The sequence below is a fragment of the Myotis lucifugus genome, unplaced genomic scaffold (genome assembly GCF_000147115.1).
Source record: "Myotis lucifugus unplaced genomic scaffold, Myoluc2.0 scaffold_365, whole genome shotgun sequence".
In the NCBI taxonomy this organism is placed as follows: domain Eukaryota; kingdom Metazoa; phylum Chordata; class Mammalia; order Chiroptera; family Vespertilionidae; genus Myotis; species Myotis lucifugus.
The window spans coordinates 1,122,903-1,132,597 of record NW_005871413.1 but is presented as its reverse complement, the minus strand read 5'-3'; the positions used below and the strand labels follow the sequence as shown (position 1 = coordinate 1,132,597).

The 9,695-nt window shown below is 51.5% G+C and overlaps 1 protein-coding gene, 1 non-coding gene and 1 pseudogene across 6 annotated transcripts in view; all 3 read right to left on the bottom strand.

Moving 5' to 3' along the window:
- The window catches only part of LOC102419547 (zinc finger protein 331-like), a 15,819-nt gene extending 13,114 nt beyond the window's left edge, over positions 1 to 2,705 (bottom strand). For 4 of the 5 annotated variants that reach the window (XM_023764975.1, XM_014466874.2, XM_023764974.1 and 1 more), the window contains exons 1-2: positions 2,186 to 2,705; positions 607 to 650 (exon numbers count right to left, since the gene is read on the bottom strand). The gene's annotated coding sequence lies outside the window, so the exon portion shown is untranslated. The remainder of the gene's footprint in view (positions 1 to 606; positions 651 to 2,185) is intronic. The other variant, XM_006101478.3, reaches the window with a different exon arrangement.
- LOC111828444 lies at positions 1,452 to 1,580 on the bottom strand. The gene has a single exon (XR_002832314.1). It is a non-coding gene; the product is annotated as a small nucleolar RNA SNORA24 (small nucleolar RNA).
- Positions 2,706 to 5,984: 3,279 nt separating the features above from the next.
- The window catches only part of LOC102419243, a 4,218-nt pseudogene continuing 507 nt past the window's right edge, over positions 5,985 to 9,695 (bottom strand).

Sequence of the window (9,695 nt, the reverse complement as noted above, 5' to 3'; positions counted from 1 at the left end):
TTTAAAAAAAATAATTTCTCCTCCCTTCCTTTTTTTTTTTTTTAACATATCTTTATGATTCAGAGAGAAGAGGGAAGGAAAAGAGAGACAGAAACATCAATGATGAGAGAGAATCATTGATTGGCTGCCTCCTGCACGCCCCCTAGTGGGGATCAAGCTCACAACCTGGGCATGTGCCCTTGGCTGGAATCGAACCTAGGACCCTTCAGTCCGCAAGCTGACGCTCTATCCACTGAGCCAAACCAGTTAGGGCACCCTCTCCTTTCTTGTGATCTGAAAGGCAGGCCTGTGAAAGGACCACCGATGTCTAGTGTTCGGTTCCCCCTAAACACGAGCATCCTCCTCACCAAGTCACACTGAACTAAAGCGCAAACACTAACCTCCCACCGGCATTCCATTCCATCAGCCACGGGGATGTGAGCAATCGGCCAAGTGAATGCTCACCGGGGAGGGTGGCTCAGTGGGGAGGACACGGGGAATACACCTGCACAGGCTGGGGGGGAGTCACTGGGATAGGTCCCTGTTGGGGGGACATTTTTGGTCAAGGAAAGCAAACATTCCTCCGCCCTATAAACAAATCATTTGCTGAACAACAACAAAACTCACCAGAACCTTGATTTTAAGACGCGTGACGATGCAGGATGGCTGGCCTGGGGGAAAGAGAAAGAGAGAATGAGACACCAGTTCCTTTCTGGAGCACAGACGACATCAAAACATACCCTCCTGTCCCCATGTCCTATCTAAAACCAACCAGAAAGAGGGGGAACTCGGGTCTGAGTATTTCAGAGATTCCTGGGGACTGGGCTCCAGTGTCCCGGGGGTCTTGTCACTGTGCATCTGCCCCCTCCCCGCACCGGTCAGGTCTGGAACCTCTCCCCTGCAAAACAGGATCTCATTCCTGAGGCCCTTCTGTCCTGTCATTCAGGTAGCCCATAGGAAGAGCACTTTAGCGCGGAAATTGCCATCTCAGGACTATGCGCCTTCTTTATTTTTATTTTTTAAAGAACTCTACTTGCGCCCTAGCTGGCTTGGCTCAGTGGATAGAGCATTGGCCGTCGGAATTGAAGGATCCCGGGTTCGATTCTGGTGCCCCAGTTGCAGGCTTCACCCCCAGTAGGCAGGTGCAGGAGGTGGCCAATCAATGATTCTCTCTCATCACTGATGTTTCAATCTCCCACTCCCTTTCTCTCTGAAATCAATAAAAAGATTTTTTAAAAAAATGGTACTGCCCTAGCCGGTTTGGCTCGGTGAATAGAGCATCCGCCTGCGGACTGAAGGGTCCTGGGTTCAATTCCGGCCAAGGGCACATGCCCAGGTTGCGGGCTGGATCCCCAGTAGGGGGCGTGCAGGAGACAGCCGATCAATGATTCTCTCTCATCATTGATGTTTCTATCTCTCTCTCCCTCTCCCTTCCTCTCTGAAATCAATAAAAAATATATATTTTTTAAAAAGAATGCTACTTGTGCAAGTCAGAATCTGCTACCAATTAAACGGGGACAGCTTTTGCCGACAAACAAGAAGACGCCCCTCCACGGCCAGGAAGGGGTTTCCCGCCTCCAGCTGTCACTCTCCTCGCGGGGGTCGGGCTCTGACTTCCCCCTGGGGCCCCTGCGTCCAGGCAGGCACTCCCGGCGGGAAGGTGACGGCAGGGGAGCCGCAGAGACATCACAGCCACCGGGCGCTGCCGCACACACCACACCCCGGTCCTCGCTCCGCGGTGGCCACGCACCACAATCCTCCCAACGCGCCCCGCACCGGCCGCGGCCGCACAAGCGCACACCCACCGACACCCACGTCACAGTCACCTGCCCGGCCCCGGAGCCCACACGGAGGTCACCCCCACGGAGCAGAGCCGCCCCCAGCACAACCACGCGCCGGTGCGTCACAGCGTGGGGACCCGGCTTGCGGCCCGCGCCGACGCTCCTGAGTCCCGGGGGCGTGGCCCGGTCCCTGACACTGACACGCGCACTCTCTCTCTCACACACACACACACACACACACACACACACACACACACACACTCACACGCGCGCGCGCACTTCTCCCCGCAGCCGGAGGCCGAGGCTGCGCTTCGGGCCTCCTCGCCCGGGGCGTCTGGCGCCCCGACACCCGCCGGCCCCCCCGCTAACCCCCCGCCCCCCGCCGCATCTCGCGCGGGTTTCCTCCTGGGATGCTAACAGCTTACCGCGTGGGACCCAACGGCCCACAGGGCGTCGGGAGGGGGCGCAAGGGCTGAGGTGAACGCTGGATGGCATCCAGGGAAGCCGGAGCCTAAAAAAAACCCTGTGCGCTGGGGACGCGTCTCCCAGAATGCAACGCGGAGCGCTCCTAATGAAGCCGCGCCTCGGGGGCCTCTGGGAAATGTAGTCCAGAACCCGGGAATCCGCGAAGATGGAAGCGGCTCACCTCGCCGGCGTGCCACTCTTCAAGGCCCTAAGGAGCGTTGTCGCAGAGGCTTCTGGGAAACGCAGTTCACAGGGCGATGCCCTGGGGCTGGAGGCGGGGCCTTCGGAAGGCGCCTTGCCTCGTCCCCTAGAGGACGCGTGCCTCCAGAATCTACCAATGCTGGGAGCACTGCCCACCCTTCAGATTTCTCCTAGCAAGAATGTAGGCCCCCTGCTAAGGACAATGTGCCACCAACTCCTGGGAGCATGTTCTGGAAGGAATCGCCAAAAGAAAAGATGGGCCCTGATCGGTTTGGCTCAGTGGATAGAGTGTCGGCCTGCGGATCAAAGGGTCCCGGGTTCGATTCCCGTCAAGGGCATGTGCCTTGATTGCGGGCACATCCTCAGTGGGGGGGTGTGCAGAAGGCAGCTGATCTGATCGATGTTTCTCTCTATCCCTCTCCCTTCCTCTCTGTAAAAAATCAATAAAATATAAAAAAAATGGGAGTCCTGAGGTGTGATTGTTCCTCAACGTGCATTTCGGACCCTTCCATTGGGGTAGCTAGATAGCAATGTGTATAATGTTACTTTGGGATTACAGTTGATTCTTGAACGACATAGGTTTGAACTGCCAGGGAGGGCTTATACTGGGATTCTCTCCCCGACCTCAACCCCGGAAAAAAAAAAAATAGCTCTTCCTGTCCATGGGTTTTGCATCCAGGTAGTCAACCAACCAATTAGGAACAGTATTTTGATCCGGTTGGGAATTCCTGATGCAGAGGGCTGACTGTATGCATTATTCTACTCACTTTTATATAAGGGCCTTAGGGACTTGAGCATTCATGGATTTTGGTATCCGCAGGGGTCCTGCAACTAATGCCCCATGGTATCCAGAGCTGGGTGTAGTTTTAAAGTTTGGAGGGGAGGTGTTTGTTTTTGTGGAGGAAGGGGTGTCAAAAGTTATGCAGGTTTGCCCAAGCTGATTTGGCACAGTGGTTGGACGGTGGGCCAGAGCACTGAAGGGTCCCAGGTTCAATTCCGGTCAAGGGCACATGCCGGGGTTGCGGGCTCGATCCCCAGTAGGGGGTGTGCAGGAGGCAGCCCATTAATGATTCTTGCTCATCATTGATGTTTTTATCCCCTCTCCCTTCCTTTCTGAAATCAATAAAGATATATTTAAAAAAAGAATTCCGAGCGGCGCAGGCTGCAGCGAGGGCTCGGTGCCGTCTCTCTCCGTGGGTACCGAGCATCCCGCAGCGCCAAGGAGTCCCTCGGGCACTGGTCCCGGGAGTGCGGGAGGGCCACCCATCGCACGCTGTCCGGTCCGGCCTGGTGGTCTGCGGGCTGGCGAAGGAGGACCTCAGGTGGGGTCGTGCCGCGAGGGGAACGGCAGAGCTCAGCCCCGGCGCCCACGTCTGATCCGTCCACTCCGCTCCGCGCGGAGGGACAGACCCCGAGGCGCAGCCAGAAGGCGCCTGTCCCGCTGCAGGGCCGGGGCGGAGCGGTGATCGCGGGCCTGCGAGGCTAGCGGTCGGCCGACGGAGGATCTTCCCCATGTGAGCTTCAAGGATCCCGCCCTCTTTCTCCGGGCAGACCCAGTGGAAAAGGAAACAACCCCATCTTCTCCTCTCCAGGGGCACCATGTTTTATTTTAAACAAAAATAACCGAAGGAAGATTCCGAAGAGAGCAGAGCCAGGTTACTACTCATCACGCATCTGGTTTCAACGGACCCGACTCCCGGAGAGCTGGTTGCATGGGCACGAGTGTTAAAAGGCACCTCCTGGGAGGCCCGGGCGACGCGGCGAGCGTGCGAGCCCACCCTCCTGAGGACCCGGGCCCTCGGCCGGCCTCCGGGCGGCGGGAGGGGGTAGCCGCAGAGACGCCCTTTCTCCCGCTTCTGCCTGCTCAGCCTTCGCTCCTTACCTGTGGATACGGCAATGGTAACCGACCTTCTCAACCTAGGTTTTTCTCCTTTAATATCAGTAAGAAACATTTGTATTGTACTCGGGTCAGCAGAGGAGGAGGTGCAGCTGTCCAAAGAGTAAACAGGCTGCAGTTGGGAAGACTCGGCCGCGCCAGAGCGCATGCAATGGGGGGAGTCCTTCGTGGAATTCTTAAGTAGGAGCTACAACTGCTGCAGGAAGAATGGGGAGCAGCCCACGTCCATGGCTAATTTCTTGGGTGAGGCTCCTCAAGAGACTGGAAGTCAGATCGACTTTATATTCATTCTTGAAAACCCATCAAAGATACTTTTGCACTTGAAATGCCAACAAAAAAAAAAAAACAATTACCCATGTTCTTTTTACTCAGCCATTAATATACACTTATCCCTCAGTGCCTGGAAGATTCGAAGTTAAGTGAGCTGCACCCACCTCCCTTTTTGATGTCTGGGCTTATGTAACTCGTGTATGTTTTTAAGGCCCTAGATGGAGTATCCAGTTTGTTACAATAATACACAGATTAAATTCACAAGAGCCCCAGGAACATATTTAATCAAAACGGCACAGTGTTTTAAATTCCAGCTGTTAGATTTGTTTGATAGTGACAGGCAAACATGGGCTAGTATTTATAGAAAATAAACAATTTTCCCCATGCTTTGGAAGTAGATATTTCCTTAGGTCTCAGTTTTAATGAGCAAATGCAGTCAAAAATCCAGAAGGCACCATTCAGTTGACTTTGGAAACTGACAAGCTGAACATGCAAAATTTGTTCATAATGAGAAGTTACTAAAAGTTAAATGATCAACAGGCTAGTTTATAATATTTAAAGAGGTATTTAGAAAAGCAAACATTACTAAATGAATGGAAAGCATATTTTTAAAAAATAGCTTTTTATCACATGCAACAGGTCCATGAAAAAGTCACAATTTTTGATATTTACATTTTTAATACCACATAAGTCATAAAGGAAGAATATATATATTTTTCTTTTTTAGAAGCAAGGTTCTCTTTTTAAAAACATGAAAAGGAAAATAAGTAAGCTTTTAAAAGTTAAACCTGCTCTTTTTGGGGGGAAAAAGTTAAACCTAGCCATACACATAAAATTTCAACTACTAAAATGTTTAAGATTGAGCTTATAATACAGTTCTAAATTATATATATATAAAAAAAAGAATTCCTAATCCCCATCTACTATTAAGTAGTTGATTTTAAGATTAATTGAGAATTTCCCCTTAAATCATTGTTATTTTTAAAAATTTTCTTTTTCTAATTCTGAGATTCTTTTACATCCATTAATTGGTAAGTTTTTGGCTTCCCTTTATAAAGTGGGACTATGTGGTTACATCTGATATTGATCTCATTGGAAAGGCAGGATGTTTGTGTTTGCCTCTTTTTTTTTTATAGAGTTAGATTAGAAAGAATGAGCTTCTTTTTTTTTTAAATATATTTTATTGATTTTTTTACAGAGAGAAAGGGAGAGGGATAGAGAGTTAGAAACATCAATGAGAGAGAAACATCGATCAGCTGCCTCCTGCACCTCCTCCTGGGGATGTGCCTACAAACAAGGTTTATGCTACTGACCAGAATTGAACCGGGGACCCTACAGTGTCCAGGCTGACACTCTATCCACTGAGCCAAGCCGGTTAGGGCTAGAAATGGTAATAACACACCAGCATATCCATTTCAGCAAACAAGAGTAGGGAGGGCGGGATATTTATGTCTCTGGGTGGGTTGGATGGAGGTGCAGGCGGTGGCAGGAAGCTGGGTCTAGAGCTGCTTTTCTCAGCTGCTTAGTTATCTCCTGTGACACCTGAAATGAGAATAACAGGAAAACAGCAGAGAGGACAGGAGCCTCCAGTGGGGACAACAGAAAGTCCTGAGCACACGGGAGAAACTGAGGGCAAGGGAAAGGTACAGAATATGCCTAACTGTTAGGTCCTAACAGGGTTTGGCTGGCCTGGGACCCAATGGGCTGCTGGATCTGCTGCTGCTGCATGGCTGCGGGAGGCATCAGCGTCCCTGGGGCTGCTGGAACTGGGCGTGTCCTACCAGGCCTGCAGCCATGCCAGCGCTGCCTTCCTGCTGCTGCTGCTGCTGCTGCTGCTGCTCCGCGGCATCTCTCTGTGCTGTGGTTCATTCTCGCCACGCTGGGGTTGCGCCCCGGGTTCATGATGTTCAAGGCCTGGCCCTGGGGGTTCAGGCCTCCCATTGTTGCTGCTGCGGAGGGACAGCAGGTCGTGGCCCGCTGGCTTGCATGACGTTCAGGTTCTGCAGACTGGGCTGGAGCTGAAGGTTAGTGGGCTTCCCCGTGGACACTGATGGGGGCGAAGTTCTGGCCGAGCTGAAGAAGCCAGCTAGTGACATGCTTACAGGCCAGGGCTGGGACTGAGTCGGAGGCTGTGGTGTCTGGGGTGTGTTGGGCTGCTGTGGGGGTGTCCAGGGTGGTGCTCAGGGAGGGGATGGCGGACTGCTGAGGCACGTGACGGGTGTTCATGGTGGCATCCGCTGGCGCATGAGCTACCCCTGCAGCAGGCGGTTCCCAATCCGCTGCTGGCGGAGCCGGAGGCGCTCCTGGCGGAGCCGGAGGCGTTGCTCGCGGAGCCTCTGTTTGATGTCGAGGCAGAAGGGAACGGGGCATGGGTTTCCTGGGCAGTGTTTGGCATGGTGGCAGCAAAGGGCGATTAGCTGCTTGCACACTGGGCAGCCTCCGCTGGCCTTACGCTGGCAGCGCGCGGCGTGCAGCACAACATGCTTCATCTTCTGGCAGTTGGCCCGAGAGCAGCTGGCGTCGCGGCACCGGCGGGCATGCCTCAGGGTCTGGATGCAGCGCAGGAGGCTCAGGCGCCGAGCCTCCTGGATGCTCCTGAACTGCATCTCCCCCTGGTTGCCGCCCTCCTCGCCCTCCTTGGCCTCTTCATCCGGGCCCAGCCCCACCTTCACCATCCTGTGGGTGTGGCCCTTGGTGTTGTAGCAGCTGATGCAAAGGTCGTAGTCCTCGCACCCGGGGCAGTGCCAGCCTGTCTCCGCCCGCTGCTTGCACTCAGTGCAGGTGAGGACGCAGCGGTCCTGGCCCTGGTTGTGCGACTCCACCAGCATCGCTAGGCAGCTCTCTTTGTCCTTCGGCGACCCTCACAAATTCCTGAAAGCTTTAAGAAGAAAAGAAAAGCTGGAGCCATGTATTTTAATTGAATCAAGTTACAGAAATGAATATTCCTTATATTGGCCCAAATGCTCACAATAATAGCAATGATAATCTTCTTTACAGCACCTTCTGCTTTCTTTTGAAAAATTTTATCCTCACCCTGGCCGGTGTGCTCAGTGGTTAGAGAGCCAGCCTGCGCACAGAAGGGTGGAGGGTTCGATTTCTGGTCAAGAGTACATATCTCAGTTGCAGTTCACTCTCCACCCCCCGATCAGGGCACCTGTGGGAGGCAACAATTCGGTATGTCTCTTTCACACCAATATTTCTCTTTCTCTCTCCTTTCTTCTTTTCCTTCCTCTCTCCCTCCCTTTTACTCTCTCTCTGAAAAGCAATGGGGAAAAATGTCCTCAGGTGAAGATTAACAGCAAAAAAAGGGGGGCAAAATGAAGACATTTCCAGATGAATAATATGTAAACTTTTCAGATTCATTAAGAAACCAACCCGGTTAAAAAAAGACATGGGAAAAAGAACTTGAATAGACATTTCACCAAAGAGACAGGAATGAGAATATGATCAACATTATTAGACATTGGGAAAATACAAATCAAAACAATAATGAAATGTTACGCCCTAACCGGTTTGGTTCAGTGGATAGAGCGTCAGCCTGCGGACCAAGGGGTCCCAGGTTCGATTCCGGTCAAGGGCATGTACCTTGGTTGCGGGCACAACCCCAGTGGGGAGTGTGCAGGAGGCAGCTGATTGATGTTTCTCTCTCATCAATGTTTCTAACTCTCTATCCCTCTCCCTTCCTCTCTGTGAAAAAAATCAATAAAATATATATTTTTTTAAAAAAATGAAATGTTACACCCACTACAATACAAAGAGTGAGAATATTTTTACGTGGGCTGTGGGGACACTGAAAGCCTTCTCTATTTTTGCTCAGAATGTAAAACAGTACAGCACTTTCCATTAAAACAATCTATATATTTAGGGGAAATGTATTATTTTCTAGGAGATTATGTTACAAATGCTGATTGAAAAATAACTGAAAAATCTGAATAACCAATTTTATTTTTTCCTTTCGCCTTCTACAGTTTTATTCTCTGTAAGAAAATAGTCTCCCCCACCCTAATTGGTTTGGCTCAGTGGATAAAGCGTTGGCCTTCAGACTGAAGGGTCCAAGGTTCGATTCCAGTCAAGAGCACATGTCCTGGGTTTCGGGGCTCAATCCCCATTGGGGGGTGTGCAGGAGGCACCCAGTCAATGATTCTCTCTCATCATTGATGTTTCTATCTCTCTCTCTCTCTCTCTCTCTCTTCCTCTCTGAAATCAATTATATATATATATATATATATATATATATATATATATATAAAACAGGTAGTGTTACAAAAAAAAAGATACCTGGAACAGGGCCTTCAATCCCGCATGCCCATCAGCCGTTGTCTTCTCACCAATCCTTCCTTGCACTCATCCAAGAAATAGGACTTAGTCTGCCTTAAAGAAAATTCAGACAAGGACTAAGTTTGTTTTTTCTGGAGATCACTTTAGTAGAATTGCTGGTCTGTAGGGACCCATGGGACTTCCCTCTGCCTGGAACCATACACTAGTACTAGAGGCCCAATGCATGACATTCATTCGTGCACTGGGGGTCGGGGGGAGGTCCCTCAACCCTGCCTGCGCCTTCTTGCAGTCCTGGACCCCTCAGGGGATGTCCTCCCGCCGGCAGTCGGACATTTCCCCAGGGGTCTTTAATGCTGCTGCAGAGGCAGGAGAGGCTCCCACCACCGCTGCTGCGCTTGCCAGTCCCGAGCCCAGCTTCTGGCTGAGCAGCGCTCCCCCTGTGGGAGCGCAATGACCACCAGGGTGCAGCTCCTGTGCTGAGTGTCTGCCCCCTGGTGGTCATTGCAAGTCATAGCAACCAGTCATTCCACTGTTTGGCCAATTTGCATATTAGGGTCTCAGTATATAGGATCTCTCAAACTTTGCTGTTCGCTTTTGCTGACCTATTTTTCCGTTAACGCCTTTTTTTTTTCGATTTTGCGGGACAGCGAACTCGGGTCCGAACACAGCACTTTGGTTTCACTAGTGCGGGAGGAATCCCACCTCCTCCCCACCTTCTGCCGTCATCTCCACAGCCTTCAGTTATCACGTGTCCAGAGACACCCGTGGGCCTCGCTCTTCACAGCCCTGCCCTCCCCAGCGGGTTCCTCCCACGACAAACCGTT